The 27,872-nt window shown below is 40.7% G+C and overlaps 1 long non-coding RNA gene across 2 annotated transcripts in view; it reads left to right on the forward strand.

Moving 5' to 3' along the window:
- LOC126960127 (uncharacterized) overlaps nt 1–25,879 on the forward strand; it is a 64,558-nt gene extending 38,679 nt beyond the window's left edge. The window contains exons 3-5 of one of the 2 annotated variants that reach the window (XR_007727727.1): nt 23,300–23,417; nt 24,629–24,717; nt 25,543–25,879. This is a non-coding gene — a long non-coding RNA (uncharacterized LOC126960127). The remainder of the gene's footprint in view (nt 1–23,299; nt 23,418–24,628; nt 24,718–25,542) is intronic. The other variant, XR_007727726.1, reaches the window with a different exon arrangement.
- Nucleotides 25,880–27,872: the final 1,993 nt, after the last annotated feature.

Genomic DNA, 27,872 nt, shown 5'->3' on the forward strand with positions numbered 1-27,872 from the left:
TTCCTGCCTCTCTCCTGTGTCCTGACCTCCCAGAGCTTCCTGGTCCTGCTGCTGCTGAGGGTAGCGTCAGCACTAGGCATGCATCTGTGGGCATGAATGCCTTCAGCCAGAGTGTCCCGTAGTTTGGGAGAAAATAACCTTGATATTTAAATAAAACCAATCCAATTGTCCCATAGACAGTTTTTTTTTTTCTTTTGATAAACATAGAAATTCACCCTTCTAGTCTTAAAGCTTGAAACTTACATTTGTTTTATCTGAGTTCCTTCTTCAGGAAAGAACCTTCAGACCTCTCAAGAACTGAAATTCACCAGACCGTCACATCCGACAATAAGATGTAGGACCCCTCATTCGCCATGATTGCTTCCTTGCCCCTCCCTAGTTCCCGTTTTCTTTCACACGGTTACATTTCTTCCCTGCTATATGAACCCCTAGTTTTAGTTAGTCAGGGAGATGCATTTGAGACTGAGCTCCCATCTCCTCTGCTGCAGAACCCGATTAAAGCCTTCTTCCTTGGCAATTCTCACCATCTCCATCATTGGCTTTCTGTACCGCAAGCCCCAGGACCCAGACCAAACTCCCGGTATTTCGGTAACAGAAACAAATTTGGGGTTGGATTCCAGTTCTGCCTCTTACAGGTAATGTGTCCTTAAACAAGACTTTCCCCTCCATGTCTTCTTTTCCTCATCTTTGCAGTGGGCACAGAGGCCCTGCTTGGCATAGTTACTCTCAATGAAACCTGAATGTGGGAGCACTGTTTGTACTGTAAAATGCTACACATCAGAGAATTGATTTTACTGTTGTAAACCAAAAGCCTTCAAGCCATACCAGACTTGGATTTGAAATGGCTTCACTGACTTGTGACCTCACCCTAGACTGCTAACAGTGACATCACCCATCCTTCCTCTGCCTGAAAGGACAGCAGTCGAGCAGGCTTCAGGATTGGCTTAATCTAAGTGCTCTAGTTTCTTCTGGGCCATTCCTCAAGTATCTGCCCCATCTTTACTTCCCCCTATAGTGGTGTCCAGAGGAGGCAAAAGAGACTTCTTCCACAGCTCTCTCAGGAGAAAAAAAAAATTCCCTGGAAAGCCCAGCAAACTTCTCAGCATGTCCATTGGCCTGAGTTGGATTTCATGCCCCTTTCTGAACTGACCTCTGGCAAAGGGAATGAGTCACCCTTTGAGCACCTACTCCCAGATCTGGGGGTGGAATCCACTTCCCCTGAGTCACATGGATTCCATGAAGTGCGTTTGTGGGTAGGTGGGTAGGGGAAAGGGTGTGGTGCTAAAGAACTGCACAAAATCGGAGTTCTCTTAGAGAAGAAGCAGTGGTGAAGGGATAACATATGTACATAGAAGAGTCTAGGTGAACACACATATGTTCAGTGTATGACCAGTTTTTGTTAAAAAAAAAAAAAAAAAAGGAGGGGATGAGAAAGGGAAATATATAAATATACAAGGGAAATATGCAAATATTTTATAAATACAAATATACATATTTGCATATGTAAAAAATATATTTGGAAGGATAAAGAAAGAGACTGTTCATGTGGCTTTCTCATGGACAGGACCCAGATGTCTGGAGACAGGGATTGGAGAGAAACTTTTCATTCTACACTCATTCATATTGCTTAAATTTTGAACCATGTGAATATATTGCTAATTCAAAAATAAGTAATCAGTCCATTATTTTTTTGAGATGGAGTCTTGCTCTATCACCCAGGCTAGAGTGCAGTGATGCGATCTCGGCTGACTGCAACCTCCGCCTCCTGGGTTCAAGCGATTCTCCTGCCTCAGCCTCCCGAGTAGCTGGGATTACCACCGCACCCAGCTAATTTTTGTATTTTTAGTAGAGATGGGGTTTCACCATATTAGCCAGGCTGGTCTCGAACTCCTGACTTTGTGATCTGCCCACCTTGGCCTCCCAGAGCGCTGGGATTACAGGCGTGAGCCACCGTGCCTGGCCAATAAGTCAGTTTTTTTAAGTGGAATTCGGAAGCGTGAAAGTGTGATGGAACATTAGGCACTGCACATCTGGACCCTCTCAATGACTTTGTCGAGAATAAGGTGAAGCTATGCTTCCTTATTCATCCTAGGGCCCAGTGGATAACTGTTAGCTCTAATATGCTCTCACACACACACACACACACACACACACACACACCCCCAAACATTAATTTTCAAAGGTAATGCAGTCTGAATTCATGCTGAAGAAGGGAAATCATCTAACTGGTTCATAATCTGAACTACGGTCTCTGCTTCCAATGGGAGAATCATTTTTTTTTTCCATTCCAAACCTCTAAAACCCAGTGATCCTCAACCAAGGGTGATTTCACTCCCAAGGGACATTTGACAATGTCTGAAAACATTTTTGGTTGTCAGAACTTGGGAGCATTTAGTGGATCAAGATCAGGAATGCTGCTAAACATCCTACAATGGACAGCACGGCCCCCCCACAACAAAGAATTATCCAGCCCGAAATGTCAATAGTGCCACTGTTGAGAAATTCTGCTTTAAGACAAAAAGTACCAGAAAAGAGCACAGGAATCAAGCCTTCAGTGGCCACCATCTAGTAAAATGCCTGTCTTTGAAATGGTCACTTGCCTTGCTCTCAGCTGGCTAAAATTCTTACACATGAAAAAGGAAGCAAAGTGGAAAGTGATGTTGTCCTGCAACATGAGATGCCCCGGGACTTAATGAAGTAAAGACTTCAGTCTCCCAGTCAGAGAGAGGTTTGCTGCATTCACTTTCAGGGAAAGCCATCCAGCTATGAGGCCAAGCTCTTCCTTCTTAGCACTCTACCGGTGAGCAGTTGGATGTTTTCTTTAGATTAATGTTCCAATGACTGCAATCTCTGCCAAGCATTTCTCTGAAGTGTATAAATATATCAAATCCTCACACCAGCATTTTGAGGTAAAAACATACTTATCTCCACTTCCCAGGTAAGGCTCTTAGCTTGCCACAGTCACATACCTCGGAAGTTGCTGAGCTATTATCTGATCCCTGGCATCTGGCTCCATCCTCCGAGGGTTCTACAGCCTCCATACACTCAAACCATAATACACCTTCATGTACTTTTGTACAATAAATTACTAAGTGTAGATATTGCAAAATTGTTCTCCAAAAAGATTACTCTGATATATTTTCCAATGAATGATCCATGGGAGTGACTGTCCACATCCTCACCAACATTGGGTATCACCAATTTTTTAAATCTTGTACTCAGCCATTAGTTCTATTTTTCATTTCCTCAGAATGAGGAATGAGGTTGAGGTTGTGCATCTTTTCATGTGTTTATTTGTTCTTAGTATTTCTTTTTTCTGTGAGATACTTACCCAGTTTTTTACCACTGTTGATCGTTTCAGATTTATGACTTCTTTGTTCACTAGGAACACTTAATCATTGTTCATCATGTATCACAAATATTTTGCTCAAATTATTTTTTATATTTTTGTATTGTACTTTTCTTTTTCTGAGTAAAGGATCTTGATTTCTGAGTAAAAGATCAAGATCTGAGTAAAGGATCTTGATCTGAGTAAAGGACATCTTCACATTTATCAGTCTTTTCCTACTTGGTTTCTTGAGTCTGATGTCATCTTCAGAAAGTTTTTTCCTATAAAAGATAATAGAGAGATCTGGCAAGATGGCTGAATAGGAACAGCTCTAGTTTGCAGCTCCCAGTGAGACCAACACAGAAGGTGGGTGATTTCTGCATTTCCAACTGAGGTACCCACTTCATCTCATTGAGACTGTTTAGGCAGTGGGTACAGCCCACAGAGGGCAAGCAGAATCAGGGTGGGGCATTGCCTCACCCAGGAAGTGCAAGCAGCCGGGGACCTCCCTCCCCCAGCCAAGGGAAGCCATGAGGGACTGTGCTCTCTGGCCCAGGTACTATGCATTTCCCACGGTTTTTGCAATCCACAGAATAGAAGATTCCCTCATGTGCTTACACCACCAGCTCCCTGGGTTTCAAGCACAAAACTGGATGATTGTTTGGGCAGACACAGAGCTAGCTGTAGTTTTTTTGTTTTGTCTTGTTTTGTTTTTTCCATACCCCAGTGATGCCTGGAACCCCAGCGAGACAGAACCGTTCACTCCCCTAGAAAGGGGCCTGAAGCCAGGAAGCCAAGTGGTCTTGCTCAGCAGGTCCCACCCCCACAGACCCCAGCAAGCTAAGAATCACTGGCTTGAAATTCTCGCTGCCAGCACAGCAGTCTGAAGTTGACCTGGCTTGGTAGAGGGAGGGGCATCCACCATTACTGTGACTTGAGTAGGCAGCTTTCCCCTGACAGCGCTAAGGAGGCCAGGAAGTTTGGACTGTGGAACTCACCACAGCACGGCAAAGCAGCTATGGCCAGACTGCTTCTCTTGATTCCTCTTCACTGGGCAGGGCATCTCTGAAAGAAAGACAGCAGCCCCAGCCAGGAGGTTATTGATAAAACTCCCATCTGCCTGGGACAGAGCTCCCAGGGAAGGGGCGGCTGTCAGGGGCACAGCTTCAGTGGACTTAAACATTCCTGCCTGCCAGCTCTGATGACAGCAGCAGATCCTGACAAGGAGGATTCTCCCAGCACAGTGCTCAAGCTCTACTAAAGGAGAGACTGCCTCCTTGAGTGGGTCCCTGACCCCTGTGTATTCTGACTGGGAGACACCTCCCAGTAGGGGCCGACAGACACCACATACAGGAGAGCTCTGGCTGGCATCAGACTGGTGCCCCTCTGGGACGAAGCTTCCAGAGGAAGGAGCAGGCAGCAATCTTCGCTGTTCTGCAGCCTCCGCTGGTGATATCCAGACAACCAGGGTCGGGAGTAGACCTCCAGCAAACTGCAGCAGACCTGCAGAAGAGGGGTCTGCTAGAAGAGAAAAACTAACAAACAGAAAGCAATAACATCAACATCAACAAAAAGAAGCTGCACCACAGAAACCCCATCCAAAGGTCATCAGCCTCAAAGATTAAAGATCATCATTTTTTTTATTGTGTCTATTTGATTTTTCTCTCTTTTCTTCTTTATTAGTCTAGCTAGTGGTCCATCTATTTTGTTAATCTATTTTGTTAATCTTTTCAAAAAATCAGCTCCTGGAATAATTGATTTTTTGAAGGGTTTTTCATGTCTCTGTTTCCTTCAGTTCTGATCTGATCTTAGTTATTTCTTGTCTTTTGCTAGGTTTTGAATTTGTTTGCTCTTGCCTCTCTAGTTCTTTTAATTGTGATGTTAGGGTGTCAATTTTAGGTCTTTCCAGCTTTCTGTTGTGGGCACTTACTGCTATAAATTTCCCTCTTAATACTGCTTTAGCTGTGTCCCAGAGATTCTGGTAGCTTGTCTCTTTGTTCTCATTGGTTTCAAAGAACTTCTTTATTTCTCCCGTAATTTAATTATTTACCCAGTAGTCATTCAGGAGCAGATTGTTCAATTTCCACGTAGTTGTGCCGTTTTGGGTGAGTTTCTTAATTCTGAGTTCTAATTTGATTGCACTGTGGTCTGAGAGACTGTGTTATGATTTCCGTTCTTTTGCATTTGCTGAGGAGTATTTTACTTCCAATTATGTGGTCAATTTTAGAAAACACGCTGTGTGCCACTGAGAAGAATGTATACTCTGTTGATTTGGGGTGGAGACTTCTGTAGATGTCTATTAGTTCTGCTTGATCCAGATCTGAGTTCAAGTCCTGAATATCCTTGTTAATTTTCTGTCTCATTGATCTGTCTAATATTGACAGTGGGGTGTTAAAGTCTCCCACTATTACTGTGTGGGGGTCTAAGAGTCTCTTTATAGGTCTTCAGGAACTTGTTTTATGAATCTGGGTGCTCCTGTATTGAGTGCATATATATTTAGGATAGTTAGCTCTTCTTGTTGCATTGATCCTTTTACCATTATGTAATGCCCTTCTTTGTCTTCTTAAATTTTGGTTGGTTTAAAGTCTGTTTTATCAGAGACTAGGATTGCAACCCCTGCTTTTTTTTTCTTTCCATTTGCTTGGTAAATATTCCTCCATCCCTTTATTTTGAACGTATGTGTGTCTTTGCCTGTGAAATGGGTCTCCTGAATACAGCACACTGATGGGTCTTGATTCTTTATCCAGTTTGCCACTCTGTGTCTTTTAATTGTTGCATTTAGCTCATTTACATTTAAGTTAATATTGTTATGTGTGAATTTGATCCTGTTATTATGACGTAAGCTGGTTATTTTGCACATTAGTTGATGCAGTTTCTTCATAGTGTCATTGGTTTTTATATTTTGGTATGTTTTTGCAGTGGCTGGTACTAGTTTATCCTTTCTATATTTAACACTTCCTTCAGGAGCTCTTGTAAGGCAGGCCTGGTGGTGACAAAATCTTTCAGCATTTGCTTGTCTGTAAAGGATTTTATTTCTCATTGGCTTATGAAGCTTAGTTTGGCTGACTATTAAATTTTGGGTTGAAAATTCTTTTCCTTAAGAGTGTTGAATATTGGCCTCCACTCTCTTCTGGCTTGCAGGATTTCTGCAGAGAGATCTGCTATTAGTCTGATGGGCTTCCCTTTGTAGGTAACTTGACCTTTCTTTCTGGCTTCCCTTAACATTTTTTCCTTAGTTTCAACCTTGGAGAATCTGATGATTATGTGTCTTGGGGTTGCACTTCTTGAGGATTATCCTAGTGGTGTTCTCTGTATTTCCTGAGTTTGAATGTTGGCCTGTCTTGCTAGGTTGGGGAAGTTCTCCTGGATAATATCTTGAAGTGTGTTTTCCAACTCGGTTCCATTCTCCCTGTCACTTTCAGGGACCCCAATCAATAGCAGGTTTAGTCTTTTCATATTGTCCCATATTTCTTGGAGGCTTTGTTCATTTCTTTTCATTGTTCTTTGTCTAATCTTGTCTTCATGCCTATTTCAGTAAGTTGATCTTCGATTTCTGATATCCTTTCTTCTGCTTGATCAATTTGGCTATTGATATTTGTGTATGCTTCACAAAGTTCTTGTGCTGTGTTTTTCAGCTATATCAGGTCATTTATGTTCTTCTCTAAACTGGCTATTCTAGTTGGCAGTTCCTGTAACCTTTTGTCAAGGTTCTTAGCTTCCTTGCATTCAGTTAGAACATGCTCCGTTAGCTCAGAGTTGTTTGTTATTACCCACCTTCTGAAGCCTATTTCTGTCAATTCATCAACGTCATTCTCCATCCAGTTTTGTGCCCTTGCTGGAGAGGAGTTGCAATCATTTGGAGGAGAAGAGGCATTCTGATTTTTGGAAATTCAGCTTTTTTATGCTGTTTTTTTCCTCGTCTTCTTGGATTTATCTATAAATTTTATTGTGTCAAATAGACACAATAAAAAATGATAAAGAGGATATCACCACTGATCCCACAAAAATACAAACTATCATCAGAGAATACTATAAACACTTCTACACAAATAAACTAGAAAATCTAGAAGAAATGGATAAATTCCTGGACACATACATCCTCCCAAGACTAAACCAGGAAGAAGTCAAATCCCTGAATAAACCAATAACAAGTTCTGAAATTGAGATAGTAATTAATAGCCTACCAACCAAATAAAAGCCCAGGACCAGATACATTCACAGCCAAATTCTACCAGAGGTACAAAGAGGAGCTGGTACCATTCCTTCTGAAACTATTCCAAACAATCAAAAAAGAGGGAATCCTAACTTATTTTATGAGGCCAGCATCATCCTGATACCAAAACCTCGCAGAGACACAACAAAAAAATAAAATTTCAGGCCAATATCCCTGATGAAGATCGATGAGAAAATCCTTTAAAAAAACACTGGCAAACAGAATCCAGCAGCACATCAAAAAACTTATCCACCACAATCAAGTCAGCTTCATCCCTGGGATGCAAGGCGGGTTCAACATATGCGAATTCTTACACCTTATACAAAAATTAACTCAAGATGGATTAAAGACTTAAATGTAAAACCCCAAACCGTAAAAACTCTAGAAGAAAACCTAAGCAATACCATTCAGGACACAGGCACGGGCAAAGACTTCATGACTAAAACACCAAAAGCAATTGCAACAAAAGCCAAAATTGACAAGTGGGATCTAATCAAACTAAAGAGTTTCTACACAGCAAAAGAAACCATCATCAGAGTGAACAGTCAAAATACAGAATGGGAGAACATTTTTGCAAACTACCCATCTGACAAAGGTCTAATACCCAGAATCTACAAGGGACTTAAACAAATTTACAAGAAAAAAGCAATCCCGTCAAAAAGTAGGCAAAGGATATGCACAGACACTTCTCTAAAGAAGTCATTTATGTGGCCAACAAACATGAAAAAAAGCTCATCATCACTGGTCATTAGAGAAATGCAAATCTTTTGATATCGTGAAATTTTCATGCAAATCTTTTTGATACCATCAAATTTTATACCACAATGAGACACCATCTCATGCCAGTTAGAATGGTGATTATTAAAACGTCAGATGCTGGAGAGGATGTGGAGAAATAGGAAAGCATTTACACTCTTGGTGAGAGTGTAAATTAGTTCAACCGTTGTGGAAGACAGTGTGGCAATTCCTCCAGGATCTAGAACGAGAAATACCATTTGACCCAGCAATCCCATTACTGGATATACACCAAAAGGAATATAAATCATTCTGCTATAAATACACATGCACACGTATGTTTACTGCAGCACTATTTACAATAACAAAGACATGGAACCAACCCAAATGCCCATCAATGATAGACTGGATAAAGGAAATGTGGCACATATACACCATGGACTATCATGCAGTCATAAAAAAGAATGAGTTCATGACCTTTGCAGGTACATGGATGCAGCTGGAAACCATCATTCTCAGCAAACTAACACAGGAACAGAAAACCAAACACTGCATATTCTCACTCATAAATGGGAGTTGAACAATGAGAACACATGGACACAGGGAGGGGAACATCACACACTGGGACATGTCGGGGGGCAGGGGAGGAAAGGAGAGAGAGCATTAGGAGAAATACCTAATGCATGTCGGGCCTAAAACTTAGATGATGGGTTGATAGGTGCAGCAAACTACCATGGCACATGCGTACCTATGTAACAAACCTGCACGTTCTTCACAAGTATCCCAAAACTTAAATAAAATTTTTTTTAAAAATTCCCCAAACTCACTAGAGAGGCTAACATTAGAATTCAGGAAATACACAGAACGCCTGTGAGATACTATACAAGTCAATGATCCAAAATCACATAGTCAATAGATTCTCCAAGATCAACGTGAAAGAAAAAATATTAAAAGCAGCTAGAGAAAAGGGGCAGGACACCTGCAAAGGGAACCCCATCAGGTTGACAGTGGGCCTTTCAGCAGAAACCCTTAAGCCAGAAGAGATTGGGGTCCTATATTTAGCATTCTTAAAGAAAAGAAGTTTCAACGAAGAACTTCATATCCAGCCAAACTAAGCTTCACAAGTGAAGGAGAAATAAGATCCTTTGTAGACAAGCAAATGCTAAGGGAATGCATTGCCCCCAGACCTGCCTTACAAGAGGCCCTTAAGGAAGTGCTAAACATGGAAGTGAAACACTGTTACTGGCCACCACGAAAACACACTTAAGTACATAGACCATTGACACTATAAAACAACCATACAATCAAACAGCTAACAACACAGCAGGATCAAATCGCACATATCGATATTAACCTTGAATGTAAATAGGTTAAATCCTCCACTTAAAAGGCACAGAGTGGCAAGGTGGATAAAGAAACAAGACCTAACCTTTTTTTTTTTTTTTTTTTTTTTGAGACGGAGTCTCGCTCTGTCGCCCAGGCTGGAGTGCAGTGGCCAGATCTCCGCTCACTGCAAGCTCCGCCTCCCGGGTTCGGGCAATTCTCCTGCCTCAGCCTCCTGAGCAGCTGGGACTACAGGCGCCTGCCACCTCGCCCGGCTAGTTTTTTTGTATTTTTACTAGAGACGGGGTTTCACCGTGTTAGCCAGGATGGTCTCGATCTCCTGACCTCGTGATCCGCCCGTCTCGGCCTCCCAAAGTGCTGGGATTACAGGCTTGAGCCTCCGCGCCCGGCCAAGACCTAACTTTTTGCTGTCTTCAGAGGATCCACCTCACATGCAATGACAACCATAGGCTTAAAGTAAAGGGATAGAGAAAAACCTACCAAGTAAATGGAAAGAAAAAAGAGCAGGGGTTCCTTTTCTAATTTTAGACAACACAGATTTTAAATCAACAACAATAAAATAAGACAAAGAAAGGCATTACTTAATAAGGGTTTAATTTCAACAAGACTTTACAGTCCTAAATATATATGCATCCAACACTGGAGCACCAGATTCATGAAACAAGCTCTTAGAGACATATTTTGTTAGATAACCTCACAAAAATAGTGGAAGACTTCAACACTCCACTGACAGTATTAGACAGATCATCAAGGCAGAAAACTGACAAAGATATTCAAGACCTGAACTCGACACTTGACCAAATGGGCCTAACAGACATCTACAGAACACTCCAGCCAACAACAACAGAATGTACATGATTCTCATCTGCACATGGCACATACTCAAAAACCAACCACACGATCAACCATAAAACAATTATCAAAAAATTCATAAAAAACAAAATCATACCAACCACACCCTCAGACCACAGCACAATAAAAATAGAAATCAATACTTAGAAGATTACTCAAAACTATACAATTACATGGAAATTAAACAATCTACTCCTGAATGACTTTGGGTAAACAATGAAATTAAGGCAGAAATCAAGAAATTCTTGGAAACTAATGAAGACAGGGATACAACATACTGGAATCTCTGAGAAACAGCTAATGCAGTATTAAGAAGAAACTTTATAGTGCTAAGTGCCCACATCAAAAACTTAGAAAGATCTCAAATAAACAACTTAACACACCTAGAGGAACTAGAAAAACAAGAGCAAACTAACCCTAAAGCTAGCAGAAGAAAAGAAAACAAAAATCAGAGCCAAACTGAAGGAAATTGAGACACAAAAAACACACAAAAGGTCAACGATACCAAAAGTTGTTTTTTTGAAAGAATAAATAAGATTGATAGACCACTAGCCTAAACTAATAAAGGAAAGAAAAGATCCAAATAAACACAGACAGAAATGACAAAGGGGACATTAACCACACAAACTAGAAAACCTAGAAAAATGGATTAATTTCCTGGAAATAACTTCCCAAGATTTAATCCAGAAGAAATTAAACCCAGAACAGACCAGTAACGAGTTCTGAAATTGAATCAGTAATAAAAAACCTACCAACCAGAAAAGGTCCTGGACCAGACAGATTCTATCAGACCTGTAAGGAAGAGCTGGTACCAATTCTACTAAAACTATTCCAAAAAATTGAGGAGGAGAAACACCTCCTTAGCTCATTTTATGAAGCTGGCATCATTCTGATACCAAAACCTGGTGGAGACACAACAAAAAAGGGAAACTTCAGGCCAATATCCCTGATGAACATAGATGCAAAATCCCTCAATAAAATAATGGTAAACTGAATTCAGCAGCACATCAAAACACAAATCCAGCACTACCAAGTAGGCTTTACCCCTGGGATGCAAGGTTGATTCAACATACACAAATCAATAAATGTAATTCATTACATCAACAGAACTAAAGACAAAAACCACATGATCATCTCAATAGATGCAGAAAAGGCTTTTGATAAAATTAAACATCCTTCATGTTAAATGCCCTCAACAAACTAGGCATTGAAGGAACATACCTCAAAATAATAAGAGCTGTCTATGACAAACCCACAGCCAACATCATATTGAATGGGCAAAAGCTGCAAGCATTCTCCTTGGGAACCAGAACAAGACAAGGATGCCCACTCCCACCACTCCTATTCAACACAGTACTGAAATTCCTAGCCAGAGCAATCAGGCGATAGAAAGAACTAAAAAGCATCCATATTGCAAAAGAAGAAGTCAAACCGTCTGTCCTTGCAAACAGTATGATTTTATATTTAGCAAACCCCATAGTCTTTGCCCAAGAGCTCCTAGAACTGATAAACTGACAAACTATTTCAGCAAAGTTTAAGGACATAAAATCAATGTATAAAAATCAGTAGCATTTCTTTACACCAATAACACCAAATCAAGAATGCAATGCCATTTACAATAGCCACACAGAAAGTAAAATACTTCAGAATACAGCTAACCACAGAGGTGAAAGTTCTCTACAATAATAATTACTGAATTACTGAATAATTGCTGAAAGAAATCAGAGATGACACAAACAAATAGAAAAACATTCCATGCTCACGGATAGGAAGAATAAATATTGTCAAAATTGTCATATTGCCCAAAGCAATTTGTAAATTCAATGCTATTCCTATCAAACTACCAATGACATTATTCACAGAATTATACAAAACTATTTAAAAACTCATCTGGAACCAAAATGAGCTGAAATAGCCAAAGCAATCCTAAGCAAAAAGAACAAAGCTGGAGGCATCACATTACCTGACTTCACACTTTACTACAAGACTGTAGAAAAAACCAAAACACCATGATACTGGTACAAAAACAGACTCAAAGACAAAAGGAACAGAACAAAGGACCCAGAGATAAAGCAGCACAGTTACAACCATCTGATCTTTAACAAAATTGGCAAAAACAAGCAATAGGGAAAGGACTGCCTATTCAATAAATGATGCTGGGATAACTGGCTATGCATAGGCAGAGATTGAAACTGGACTCCTTCCTTTCACCATATATAAAAATCAACTCAAGACGAATTAAAAATTTGAATGAAAAACCTAAAAACATAAAGTCCCTGGAAGAAAACCTAAGACATACCATTGTGGACATAGGCCCTGGCTAAGACTTCATGACAAAGATGCCAAAAACAATTGAAACAAAACCAAAAATTGACAAATGGGACCTAATTAAACTAAAGAGCATCCTGCAGCAAAAGAAACTATAAACAGAGTAAATAGTGGGGGAAAATATTTGCAAATTATGCATCTGGGAAAGATCTAATATCCAGATTCTGTAGGGAACTTAAATTAAGCAGAAAACAAAAAACTCCATTAAAAAGTTGGCAAAGGACATGAATAGACATTTCTCAAAAGAAGATATCTATGTGGTCAACTAGTATATTAAAAAAAAGAAGACAATCTTAATTATAATGGCACCAAAAAGAATAAAATATTAGGAAAAACCCTAACCAAAGAGGTGAAAAACCGTTGCACACTGAAAACTATGAAGCAATGATTAAATAAATTAAGACAGATACAAATAACTGGGAAGACATCTCTTGTTCATGAATTAGAAGACTTAATATTGATAAGATGTCCATACTACTCAGAGCAATCTACAGATTCAATGCAAGCCCTATCAAAATACCATAAACATTTTTAACAGAAAGAGGAAAAAAATCATACAAAATATAGAACCACAAGAAATCCCAAATAGCTAAAGCAATATTAAGAAGAAGAACACAGCTGGAGGCATCATACTTACTGATTTCAAAATATATTATAAAGCTACAGTAATCAGTGTTGTACTGGAATAAAAATCAGGCAGACCGACCAATGGAATAGAATAAAGAGCATAGAAATAAATCCACACATCTATGGTCAACTGATCTTTGACAAGCATGCCAAGAACCCACAATGTGGAAAAAGATAGTCTCCTCAATAAGGGGTACTGGGAAAAGTGGATAGCAACATGCAAAATAATGAAATTGGACCTTATCTCACACCATATGTGAAAATCAACTCAAAATAGATTAAAGATTTAAACCTAAGACCTGAAACTGTAAAACTACTAGAATAAACCCAAGGAAAAGCTTTTGGACATTGTTCTGGGCAATAATTTTCTTGGATATGACATCAAAAGCACAAGCAACAAAAGCAAAAATAGAAAAGTTTGATTACATCAAACTAAACAGCTTTTTCACAGCAAAGGAAACAATCCACAGGGTGAAAAAGCAGCCCTGCAGAATGGGAGAAAATATTTCTGCATTCCTGTGTTCACTGCAGCATTATTTACAATAGCCAAGATGTAGAAACAACCCAAATGTTCATAGACAGATGAATGGATAAAGCAAATGTGATATATACATGCAACACAACGTGACTCAACCTTTAAAAAGAAGGAAATCTTAACATTTGTCACAACATGGACACACCCGGAAGACATGATGCTAAGTGAAATAACTCAGTCACAGAGGGATGAAGACTAATGATTCCTCTAATATGAGCATCTAAAATAGTCAAAAGTGTTGAATTAGACAACAGAATGAGGGTTACCTGGAGATGGCATGAAGGAGAAAAAGGGAGTTGTTATCCAGTGGGTATAAAGTTATAGTTAAACAAGATGGCTGAGTTCCAGAGATCTGCTGTACAATAGAGTGTCCGTAGCTAACAACAAGATATTGTGTCGTAAAAACAATTGTTAAGAGGGTAGATCTCATGTTAAGAGTTCTTATGAAGAAAAAAAAGAGGGGACACAAGGAAAGTTCCAGATATGTTTATTACCTGGATTACAGCAATAGCAACATGAGTATATACATATGTCCAAAATCATCAAATTGTATACATAAATTGATATGCAGTTTTTTGGGGAGTTTTTTGTTTTGGATTTTTTTTTTAGAGACAGGGTCTCTCTGTGTCATCCAGGCTGGACTGCAGTGGTTTGATCATAGCTTACTGCAGCCTCAAATGTCTGGTCTCAAGCAATCTTCCTGTCTCAGTCTCCTCAGGAGCTAGGACTACAGGCACATGCCATCACACCCAGCTAATTTATTTTTAAAATTTTTAATAGAGACAGAATCTCACTATGCTACACACACTGGTCACAAACTCCTAGCCTCAAGCAATCCTCCTGCCTCAGCCTCCCAAATTGCTGGGATTACAGGCATAAGCCCTCATGCCCGGCCATATGCAGTTTTTTGAATACCAACTATATCTCAACAAATTTGGAAAAACAACAACAAATAACCTTCAAAACAGTAAGCACCAAGCCCAGATGGGTTCATTAATTGAATTCCATCACACATTTAAGGAATAAATATACCAATTCTTTACAATCTCGTCTAGAAAATGGAAACAGAGGGAATAGTTCCTAAATCATTCAATGTGGCCAGCATAATCCTACTACAAACACCCCAGACACAGGCATTACAAAAAATGAAAATCACACACCAATGTTTTTCACAGACATAGACGGAAAAATTCTCAACAGTCCGGGTGGGGTTGGTTCACACCTGTAATCCTAGCACTTTGGGAGGCCGAGGCAGGCAGATCGCTTGAGCCTAGAAGTTTGAGACCAGCCCGGACAACATGGCAACACCTCATCTCTGCAAAAATACAAAAATTATCCAGGCATGGTGGCATGTGCCTACAGGCCCCAATATCCTCTCTTTCTCTCTCTCTCTCTCTCTTTTTTTTTCTCTTGATATGGAGTCTCGCTCTGTCACCCAGACTGCAGTGCAGTGGCGTGATCTCGGCTCACTGCAACCTCTGCCTCCTAGGTTCAGGCGATTCTCCTGCCTCAGCCTCTCCAGTAGCTGGGATTACAGGCGTGCATCACCCCAGTTAATTTTTGTATTTTTAATAGAAATGGGGTTTCACCATACTGGCCAGGCTAGTCTCAAACTCCTGACCTTGTGATCTGCCCGCCTCGGCCTCCCAAAGTGCTGGGATTACAGGTGTAAGCCACCACACCCGGCCATCTTTTTAACAAAAGGTGCTTAACAGCTATACAAATGCAAACAAAAGTGCATCTAGACACAGATTTTATATCCTTCGCAAAAATTACCTCAAAGTGGATCATAGGCCTAAATGTAAAATGTGAAACTTAGGAGCAAACCTAGGTGACCTTGGGTATGGTAATAACTCTTTAGTTAGAACACAAAGGCATGATCTATGAAGGAACGAATTAATAAACGGGACTTCACTAAAATTATAAACTTCTGCTCTGTGAAAGATACTGTCAAGAGAATGAGAGACTGGGATAAAATATTTGCAAAAGACATATTGAATAAGGGACTGTATCCAAAATACATGAAGAACTCTTAAAACTCAACAATAAGAAAAGGAACAACCTAATTTTTAAATAGACAGAAGATCTAAACAGATGACTCACCTAAGAAGATAAACAGACAGCAAATAAGCAATGAAAAGACGCTCAACATAATGTGTCATAAGGAAACTGCAAATTAAAACAATAATGAGCTACCATTACACACCTATTAGAATGCCCAAAATCCAGAACACTAACAACATCAAATAATAGCAAGTATGTGGAACAATGGGAACTCTCGTTCGTTGCTGGTGGGAATGTAAAATGGTACAGCTATTTTGGAAGACAGTTTGACAGTTTCTTACAAAATTTAACATACTCTTACCATATGATCCAACAATCATGCTACTTGGTATTTACCCAAATGAATTGAAAGCATATGCCTACACCAAAACCTGCACGCAAATGTTTATAGCAGCTTTATTCATAATTGCCAAAACTTGGAAACAACCAAGATGTCCTTCAACAAGTGAATGGATAAAAACTGTGGTATATTCATATAGTGGAATATTATTCAGTGATAAAGATAAATGAGCCGTCAATAGCTATTACAAAAACATGAAGGAAACTTAAATGTATATTGCTAAGTAAAAGAAGCCAGTCTGAAAAGGCAACAATACTGTTTGACATTCTGGAAAACGCAAAATCATAGACAGTGAAAAAGATCAGTGGTTCCCAGAAGCTCAGGGAGTGGGGAAGGGGAAGAATGAATAGTTGTACCAGAAGGCATTTGGGGGATGGTAAAACTACTGTGTACAGTACTGTAATAGTGGATACATGACACTATGAACTTGCCAAAACCCATAGTACCACACACCACAAAGACTGATTTCCTAAAGTATGCACTTAAAATTTTTTTTAAAATTAAGTAATTCCTTTGTGTTTAAATTTTCTCTGATATTAATACAGCCACTTTGGCTCTTGCAAAGTTATTGCTTGCATGAGATATCTTTACCATCCTTTTATCTCGAAACCCTTTGAATCAAAGTCATGTCTCTTGTAAAGAGCACATATTAGGTGGGTCTTGTTTTTTTGTTTGTTTTTGTTTTTGAGACGGAGTCTCGCTCTGTCGCCCAGGCTGGAGTACAGTGGCACGATCTCGGCTCACTGCAAGCTCCGCCTCCCGGGTTCACGCCAGTCTCCTGCCTCATCCTCCCGCGTAGCTGGGACTACAGGCGCCCACCACCACGCCTGGCTAATTTTTTGTATTTTTAATGGAGACGGGGTTTCACTGTGTTAGCCAGGATGGTCTCGATCTCCTAACCTTGTGATCCGCCCACCTCAGCCTCCCAAAGTGCTGGGATTACAAGCGTGAGCCACTGCACCTGGCTAGGCGGGTCTTGTTTTAAAAAATCCAGTCTTGGCCAAGCGCGTTGGCTCATGCCTGTAATCCCAGCACTTTGGGAGGCCGAGGAGGGTGGATCACGAGGTCAGGAGTTCAAGATCAGCCTGGCCCAGATGGTGAAACCCCATCTCTACTAAAACTACAAAAAATTAGCCAGGCATGGTGGTGAGCGGAAATTGCGCCACTGCAATTCAGCCTGGGCAACAGAGCAAAACTCTGTCTCAAAAAAAAAAAAAAAAAAAAAAAAAAATCCAGTCTTACAGTCTCTATCGTTTGATTGGGGTGTCTAATCCATTCACATTTAATGTTATTATTTGTATGGTTGAAACTGTATCTGCCATTTCAATATTTGTTTTTTATGCTCATGACTTTTCATTTTGTTAGTCTCATGACTATTCCTTTTCATTGTTTTCTTTTGTAATAAATAGATACTTTCTAGTGTATTATTTTAATTCTTGTAATTTTTGATAGTTTTAATTTTAGTTCTTTTCTTAGGAGTTGCTTCATATCTGAAGCACTTAGGGAGGCAGAGCTGGTATCAAAGCAGTCAGTTACCTTGTGGATGAAAACTGCTGTCTGCTCTCTCTCATCTGCTGCAGCCACTGGCTTCTGCTCCAATCTTCCTTTTCAGGGACTGATTTTGCCTAGAGGACCTCCTAAGTCCCAATTTGGCCTGTTGCTCAGGTTCCTGATTTCAATCTGAGCCTGAGGGGCTTAGACTTCTTGACCTGGGGTCCTTTATGCATCACCAGCTATGACCCCAAGGCTTCCTGATCTTTGAGAAGTCCTACTCATCTGCCGGACGCCAGTGACTAAGCTTCTTTTTAATTACAGAAGGCAGGAGCCTGAATCAAATAGATTGGAAAGGTTATTTCAAATGCTGTTATTCTCTTATTGCTTTAAAATAGTACTGGAAACAAATGTCTCAGCCCCTACGTTTCCATACATCATCTCATTAAATCTCTACAAAGTATTAGTTGTGTGCTTTAAATACCCTTGTGCCTGATTTAAGATAAATTATTACTGAAATTGAAATCCTGTTATGATGTGATTATTTAGTGTTAGATTTTTGCTCTATAAAACTACAGAATATCTTAAATATGTTTTCTGATAGATCTAGGGCAGCAAATCCCTTCTGGATATTTTTCTCTGAAATTACACTGAAAGAAATAAACAGCTGTCAGGAGTATGAAGGCTAAACCGTTAGACTGCTGACTCAGTGCTCTGAAAGTTACAATATGTCCTAGAGTGCGAGTCACATGCCTTAACATTCAAGTACTCATTTTCTTTTTTGAGGGTCAACATAAATTAGCTGTGTGAGGTTGAAAGGAGGAAGACACACAACTGGCAAATACAAATGCATGTACAATCGCCAGGCTTCTAGTTGTCCAGGAATAGTCAAACATATAGTTAATACTCAAAATATGGTTAATGCCTCATTTTCTAATTGAGAAAGCCTATTCTTTTAATGGTTCTCTTTATCCATCGCAGCTACTGAATTATATAATTATTTGTTGCTTTGTCTTGTTTTCTCCTCAGGACTCTATAGAACAGTGGTAATGAAGAGAATAGTTACAAATATTTAACCAGTGTCTTTTGTCCTTATACCACATTTCCTTCCAGACTCTTTCATCTGGAAGTCAAGTCAAGGGGCCAAGGGGTTTATTGCCTGGGGCCAAGAGCAGGTATGTTCTCTCTTGTCAAGAGGCTAGGCTTGAAATCCATGCTTTGTGGATTTGGTGGATTCTTTCAACTGCTATTTGAATGGTCTCGGTATGCATTGCAGCTTAAACCATCTCTTACAGTGGAGATAAAGAGAGTCCTTCCATCCATCTGCTGGGCCTGCTGGGCCTCAGGGCTTTCTCCGAAGTGGTAGGAGGAAGATGTCACAGAAAATGTAAAGAAAAGTCTACCTCGGCAGTCTACAGGGTGGTGGATAAAAGAAGAGCAGGAACAGTCTGGCGTGGCAATCAGCCTGAGGTAGGTGCTGAGTGTTCTTCACAAAGCCCCAGCATGAAAGGGGTGGCTGAGAGCAGGCTCCAAGTCCATGGTGCTAGAGCGAGGCCAGACTGAGGCAGGGCTGGAAGTGGTTGCATGGATGGCACTACAGGTTCTTAGAGGGGTCTAATCTGGGTCCGTTGGGGGCTATGCCACACAAGAGTGGTTCCTGTGCCCACAGGTCCCACCATGAACCTCCCAGCCCCAGGCCTGAGCTCATAAGCAAGCAGGGAGTCCAGAAGCCAAGCAGCCAAGGGCATCCCTGACACCCAAAGCAATGCCACCACATGCAAGGACAGCCAGGCAGATCCAAGCTGGGGGCTGGACAGTGCCCACGGAGCCATTTAAAGTTTTGTGTATGTTTTTTTCCCTCGTTTTTAATTTCGTTTGATTCTTATGTACAATAAAGTATTGTGTATGTCTAAAGTACACAGTACTTTAAATCACACGGGCCATTTAATTGGGTTCTGTTGGTTTGTTTGCTTTGCTTTCCTGCTAGTAATAGAAAGTAATTGAGGAAGGCAAGAAAGGATATAAACAAAATAAGAAACGACACTTTCTTTGCACATCCAAATTGTGGCAAGGATTATTGCAGGTAAGTTCCAGGTGGACAGGAAGTACATTCACACACACATGTGCACACATCCATCTGCTGGGAGCCTCTGATTTGTGTAGTTGAGGTACAGAACTTCAGAGAAGTGAGAGTTGAAGTAGGGCAAGAGAACATTCACAAATGTCCAACTAGCTCCTGGTTCTTTTTTTTTTTTTTTTTTGACAGATGGTATAGCCCACAAGACCCTAAGATACTTATTATCCGGCATTTAACAGAAAATGTGCCTACCAATTTCAGAAATAATACATCATCATTATCAACTTTATATGCAGAAATGTTCATAATCATATCTTAACAGTTTTGAATAAATGGTCCTAAACATAGTGACTTGCTCTTTCATTCTACAGACCAGCCCAAGATATACAAGATATTCAAAAAGACTCAATGTATATAACTGTCCCTGCATGTACAAAAAATAAAGGATTTTTAACATATTCACGATCAAGCATGACCTCGAGGAAGGGGGCTGGGAGGTTAACACTTGCAACAACACGAGCATTCTCCAAACTCACAGAAAACAAATTTACCTCAGTAAATAGTCTACATGTACTACAGGCTCTGGAAAAATCTGCTCTAAAAATTCTTCACCTTCATCTCCTTTTGATTTCAAATATTCACAAAGAGCACACCCATGCACAGCAATTTCAGGAGGTAACGTTTCCACTGGAATCCATTCCTCCACTCACAAGAAAGAGCGTAAGAGAGGCTGGGCGCGGTGGCTCACGCCTGTAATCCCAGCACTTTGGGAGGCTGAGGCGGGCAGATCACGAGGTCAGGAGATCGAGATCATCCTGGCTAACACGGTGAAACCCCGTCTCTACCAAAAATACAAAAAATTAGCCGGGCGTGGTGGCGGGCGCCTGTAGTCCCAGCTACTCGGGAGGCTGAGGCAGGAGAATGGTGTGAACCCGGGAGGCGGAGCTTACAGTGAGCTGAGATCGCGCCACTGCACTCCAGCCTGGGCACAGAGCGAGACTCCGTCTCAAAAAAAAAAAAAAAAAAAAAAAAAAAAACCGTTTCGGATGCAGGGCTTTAGAGAACACCCTGGACAATCTCAAGACAACTTGTTGTAGTTGGACTTTTTCCCCCTTGGTGGAACAAATGTTTTGGATCCTAACCCCAAATGGTACAACCCTTCTGATTTGCACTTTCTGTTTGTAATGAAAGTAGAGACTTTTCTATCAAAGAGCCGTCGTGTTCCAACAACATCAACTGGGCTGCACTCTAATTATGAAAAGGCAGGAGGCCAGGCACAGTGGCTCATGTCTGTAATCCCAGCACTTTGGGAGGACGAGGCGGGTGGATTACCTGAGGTCAGGAGTTCTAGACCAGCCTGGCCAACAAGGCGAAACCCTGTCTCTACTAAAAATACAAAAAATTAGCTGGGCGTTTTGGCACATGCCTGTAATCCCAGCTACTTGGGAGGCTGAGGCAGGAGAATTGCTTGAACTGGGGAAGTGGAGGTTGCAGTGAGCTGAGATCACACCATTGCACGCCTGAGCAACAGAGCGAGACTCTGTCTCAAAAAAAAAAAAAAAAAAAAAAAAAAGAAAAGGCAAGAATATCAAGTGATCTTAATAGTTCCTAGTAGTTATTCCTAGCAGCCAATGACAGTCAAGGCCTGGAGCTGTGTCCAGTTGCTTATATTTTAGAGTAAAGGCTGGAAGCATTGGCTCAGGAGCTGTACTGCCTGAGGTTGCCCACCTTTCCTATTTGTCACTGTTGTTATTGTATTTTCAACCAGTTATTCTTCCCAGTCTAATGAAAACCCTGTTTATAACACCCACCCACACCCATTTCCCATTAACTGCAGCAACAAAAGTCCCAAAAGCCCCAAGAATACAAATGTGCAAAGGGAACATATAAAGCAGGGACTGTTGCTCGGCGCTGCTGGCAGGACTCTCGCCAGCATAAAGGGCTGCTTGTGCTGGCTGTGTTCATGGTCAGCTGACTGCTGGACAGTAAGCATCAGAAACTCTTGAACCTGCCTGCTCCTGTCTCTGCAACTGGAGCAACAGTGAACTCAGACCAAAAGCTCCCCGCACATACGCCTGCCTGGGCCCAAGTGAACGTCACTTCTTTGTTGATTGTGCTGACTGAACTCACATCTGCCCAGAAGTTAGCAAACCATTTGTTAAGTTGTCAGCAAAGAAAAGGTGGACAATCTTAACAAATTCAACTTGGGGTTATCCTTTTTTAATTCAAGGTTTTAATTCCCAGGTTTTAGGTTCCCCGCAAAGTAGATTTTCAGGCATATTTAGGTGAACTATGGGTGTTTTTTGTTTGTTTGTTTTGAAAGGTTATTTCTGGCTGGGCACGGTGGCTCACACCTGTAATCCCATCACTTTGGGAGGCAGAGGCGTGCAGATCACAAGGTCAGGAGTTCAAGACAAGCCTGGCCAACATGGTGAAACCCCATCTCTACTAAAAAAAAATACAAAAATTAACCGGGCATGGTGTACACCTGTAATCCCAGGTACTGGGGAGGTTGAGGCAGGAGAATCGCTTGAACCCAGGAGGCGGAGATTGCAGTGAGCCGAGATCGTGACACTGCACTCCAGCCTTGATGACAGAGCAAGACTCCATCTCAAAAAAAAAAAAAAAAAAAGAAAGGTATTTTTGTTGTGATGGTGATAAAATATACACAACATAAAATTTACCACTTTAATCATTTTAAGTGTACAATTCAGAGACATTTAGTACATGCACATTGTTGTATACCACCACTATCTAGTTTCAGTATACCATTTGCTCACTAAAGATGAAAAATTAATGTAGGGAAATATCTGGAACTATCTTCAAATTAAATATAGCCAAAAGACTATTGTGTTAGGCCATTTTCATTGCTATAAAGGAATACCTAAGGTTGGGTAATTTCCAAAGAAAAGAGGTTTTTCTGGTTCAGTTTCTGCAGTCTGTACAAGCACAGCACCAGGGTCTGCTCAGCTTCTGGTGAGACCTCAGGAAGCTTCAAATCAGGGCAGGCAGGGTCACACAGTGAGAGAGGGAGTGAGAGAGAGAGAGAAGGGGGGAGTCCCAGATTCTTTTAAACAACAAGATCTCATGTGAACCAACTGAACAAGAACTCACTCATCAGCAAGGGGTTGGCACTAAGCCATTCATGAGGGATCTGCTCCCATAATCCAACACATCCCACCAGGTCCCACTTCCAATATGGGGGATTACATTTCAATATGAGATTTGGAGGAGATAAATTATTCAAAAAATATCATATTTCTTTCCCTTTCTCTCTCTCTCTCTTTCTCTCTTTCTCTCTTTCTCTCTTTCTTTCTTTCTTTCTCTCTCTCTCTCTCTTTTTCTTTCTTTCATTTTTGAGACAGGATTTCACTCTGTTGCCCAGGCTGGAGTACAGTGGTACAATCAAGGCTCACTACAACCTCGACCTCTTGGGCTCAATGGATCCTCCCACTCCAGCCTCCCAAGTAGCTGGGACCACAGGTGTGTGCCATCACTTCCAGATAATTTTTTTACTTTAATTTTGTGTAGAGACAGGGTCTCACTATGCTACCCAGACTGGTCTCGAACTACTCGACTCAAGTGATCCTCCTGCCTTGGCCTTCCGAGGTACTGGGTTTACAGGCATGAGCCACCACACCTGGCCAAAAGGACTATTTTCTATTCACTAACAATCCACATTATTTCTTTATTATTACATATACAAATTGTTTTCTACTATCAATAGCTTTCTTACTAAGCCTGAACCATCTAAGCAAGTATAATACAAATAGAAAAGTCATTAATTATATATGTGTTATTTTTCATAAATTCAAAGCAATCATTCCACTTATTTTAATGTTTTTAAATCACTATCCAACAATGAATGTTTTTAAAGTTCTTAACTGTGTGGTGAGATAAATACTTTGCTCCTTTCATATATCCTCAAATGTATTTCTATTTATAGAACTTAAACACACACATTTTAAAGCTGTCTGACTTTATCAAAAGGTTAGTCTTTGGAAGCAAAAGACCAAAATATTGGCACAAAAAAATTGCTGCTGGAAAATTTGGGGTTGTTATCTTAATAGCATAAGACATAATTAAGGCTATTTGTGGACCCCTGGTTGTGGGTCGATAAGGCTGTGATTAAGTTCTCATTTTTTTAAATTGGTCATAGGTTTTCATTATTCTTAGCTTTTTATAGCCACCTTCCCCAACCAGTAAAAGCCTCACTCTGGTTTTGGGTCTGAGGTATCTTCTTCCATAAGCACCATCCACAGGAGAAATGGTCCTTGATGGTTGCTTGAGCACTTTGCTCCAATCAGCCACAGTTGAAGAACCACTTCTACTTGTGGATGGTGCGTATGGAAGAAGGTGCCTCAGGATGCAAAGGCATAAGAATGATACAGTGGACTTTGGGGACTCAGGGACAAAGGGTGGGAAGGGGGTGAGGGATAAAAGACTATACATTAGGTGCAGTCTATACTGCTCAGATGATGGGTGCACCAAAAACTCACAAATCACCACTAAAGAACTTACTCCTGTAATCAAATACGACTGGTTCGCCAAAAACCTATGCAAATAAAAAATTTTTTTTAAAAAAAGAAGATGCCTGAAACCCATAATTTTCATTCTGGCATAGAAACGTCAAACAGAGAGTCTGTTGTACCTGGGCATTTTTTGTCATTTATAAGAATAAACTTTGCTTTCAGCTTTTCTCAGAATTGATGTATTGCTTTTCCCCATCACCCACTGAATACTAACCAACCGCAGAGGACACTACATCTAGACAATTATTCAGGTAAGCAGTGACTATGTTATGAACAAGTTAGGACAAGATAAGTTCCAAGCACTGGATTTCCACAAGATCAAACCGAATGGTTAAGCCAGAAATAAATGTTTAACTCACTCATTTGTACCACCAGATATTTTGAAACTTTCAATAATCTATTGCATACTTTTCTTTCCTTTTAAACATACTATTCTGGGCAAAATTTATTCTATGGATTGTATGTGTTATACATAAACACATGTTTCTGGGAAATAATGACTTTACATGATAGACAAGTAAAGAAGTTGGGAAGTGTTGAATCTTGAGTCAAGAGAAGTATTGAAAATATTTAGATTTAAATGAATGCCATGTTCAGAAGGGAGCAGCCTGTCTTTCGGTGGCCTCGGAGGGCGGATCTGACCATGGGAGGAGTCACAGAAAGGCAGCACTGAACTTTGCAGATGGAAGATTGTTACAGACTTTAGAGTTATTCAATTGTGGAGTAGGTGTCCTTCTGAGGCAGTTTCTCTCTCAAAATGCTCGAGCAAAGACCAAACCACTATAGATCAGACTCTTGTAAAAGCAGGCTTGTATCAATTCATTGTTGCTTTAACTCCCTTCTGACCTCAATTTGCTTACATAGCCAGAGAGCGGAGCTTGAACTTCAGGTTTATTGCTAGATTATGAAATAGAGATGGTCTCAGAGAGTATTTCAGTTCGTGAATTTTTGCCTCTTTCTGAGAAGTAGGTCTTTTCTAAAAGTGGTCCACCCCAATCCATCCTATCCTGCATGCTTTTGTGTTGTATTATTTCCAACAAAGAAATGAAATATCTTTCCCCTTCCTTTGCATATAGATTGGCTTCATGACTTTCTTTAACCAATAGAAAGCTTTGGAATTGGCATTGTGACTTCTGGGCCTAGGCCACAAGAGGCCTAAGCAGTTTCCGTTTCTGCCTTCTTGGAAGCCACCCGGTGTGTAAAGGAGTCCAGAGTGTCCTGTTGGAGACACTGCATGGAAGGAAACAGGGCCTGGATGATGAGAGGCCACAGACAGGAGAATCAAGGTGCCTGAGCCGGCCGATGGCTTGGATCTTCCCCCGTTAGCACCACTGGAGCTGAGATGAGCTGTTGCCATCAGCCCTCACCCAAATTTCTGACCCACAGAATTGTGAGCAATAAAATGGATATTGATTTAAGCCACTAAATGCTGGGCTGGCTTATGACACAGAAGTAGATAATTGAAACAGAAATTGCTATCTGGAAGTGGGATACTGTCATAACCAAACCCTAAGACATTTGTCATTGGCTCTGATACTGGGAGGCAGCAGAGGCTGGAAGGGCAGTGAGGAAATTGTTAGGAAGCCTGCAATAGCAGTGAGAAAATTGCTATTGGAAGTTCTACAAAAGATGTTACATAGTAGTGAGATTTTTGGTCACATTGTCACCTGTAATATCATGAAAGACAGGAATGAAATGTAGTTAATGAACTTGATCTGAGTAAGGAGATTTCTAGGTAAAATATTGAAAGTACAATTGGCTTCTTTTACCCGTGTTGATAAAGTGCAGGAAGAAAGAGATAAATGGAAAGAAAGGACCCTTAAGTTTTAGGCAGCAATAAGAAGAAATAGAGGGCCCAGGACAGCGTCTCTGGCCAGCAAAACATTTTCAAAGTAAGAAATGGCCAAGGTAAGTAAACATTAAATCAAAGGTTTGACTACAAGATCCCTTATTAGTATTACTATTTTAATAACGTCAAATGCCCCTCCTTTTTTTTTTTTTTTTTTTTTTTTTTGAGTTGGAGTCTCATTCTGTTGCCCAGGCTGGAGTGCAGTGGCATAATCTTGGCTCACTGCAAACTTCGCCTCCAGGGTTCAAGCGATTCTCCTGTCTCAGTCTCCTGAGAACTGGGATTACAGGCATGTGCCACAACGCCCAGCTAATTTTTGTATTTTTAGTAGAGACGGGGTTTCACCATGTTGACCAGGCTGGTTTCGAATCCCTGACTTCAGGTGATCCACCCACCTCGGCCTCCTAAAGTGTTGGGATCACAGGCGTGAGCCACTGCACCCGGCCAAGATCCCTTATTAAAACTTCTGTAAGATTTAAGGCGGCACCTAGACTTTCTCAACTAGACAGTTGGACTTCTAAGAATCTTAAGGGCATTTTACCACAGCAGCCTCACATGTGGCCCAAAGTACAGAAAAGCCCATCTTAGAAATAATTATGGATGTAGTCCTTTTGCCATGGTGTGTCCTCAAAAAGACTCAGTGAGAACTCAGAACATTTTTTTTTAATTTTTAAAATGTGTATACATTTATGCAGTATAATTTTGTTATGTGAATACATTGTATAGTGGTGGAGTCGGGGCTTTTAGGATACCCATCACCCAAATAACATATATTGTACCATCAAGTGATTTATCCTCCTCTCCCCCTATCTCACCACCTTTCCTAGTCTCCACTGTCTATCATCCGTACTCGATATCCATGTTTACCCACCGGTTAGCTCCCACTTATGAGAGAGAACATGCAGTACTTGACTTTCTGTTTCTGAATTGTTTCACTTAAGATCATGGCCTCCAGTTCTATCCACATTGCTGCAAAAGACATCATTTCATTCTTTTTTACGGCTGAATAGCATTCCATTTAGTATATAGACAGATATTTTCTTTTCCCAATCATTTGTTGATGGACACTTAGGCTGATATCTACGCTATTGTGAAGAGTGCTGTGATACACATGAGTACAGGTATCTTTTTTATAAAATCATCTCTTTACTCTGTGTAGATACCCAGTAGTGAAACCGCTGGATCGAATTGTAGTTCTAGTTTTACTTCTTTGAGAAATCTCCAGGTTGTTTTCCATAGAGGTTGTACTAATTAACATTTCTGCCAACAATGTGTAAGCCATTCCCTTTTCTCCACATCCTCGCCAACACCTGTCATTTTTTGTATTTTTAATAATAGCCATTCTGGGCTGGGCGCCATGGCTGACATCTGTAATCCTAGCACTTTGGGAGGCCAAGGCGAGTGGATCATGAGGTCAGGAGTTCGAGACCAGCCTGGCCAATATGGTGAAACCCCATCTCTACTAAAAATGTAAAAATTAGCCAGGCGTGGTGGGGCACGCCTCTGGTCCCAGCTACATGGGAGGCTGAGGCAAGAGAATTGCTTGAGTCTGGGAGG

The sequence above is a fragment of the Macaca thibetana genome, chromosome 7 (assembly GCF_024542745.1).
Source record: "Macaca thibetana thibetana isolate TM-01 chromosome 7, ASM2454274v1, whole genome shotgun sequence".
In the NCBI taxonomy this organism is placed as follows: domain Eukaryota; kingdom Metazoa; phylum Chordata; class Mammalia; order Primates; family Cercopithecidae; genus Macaca; species Macaca thibetana.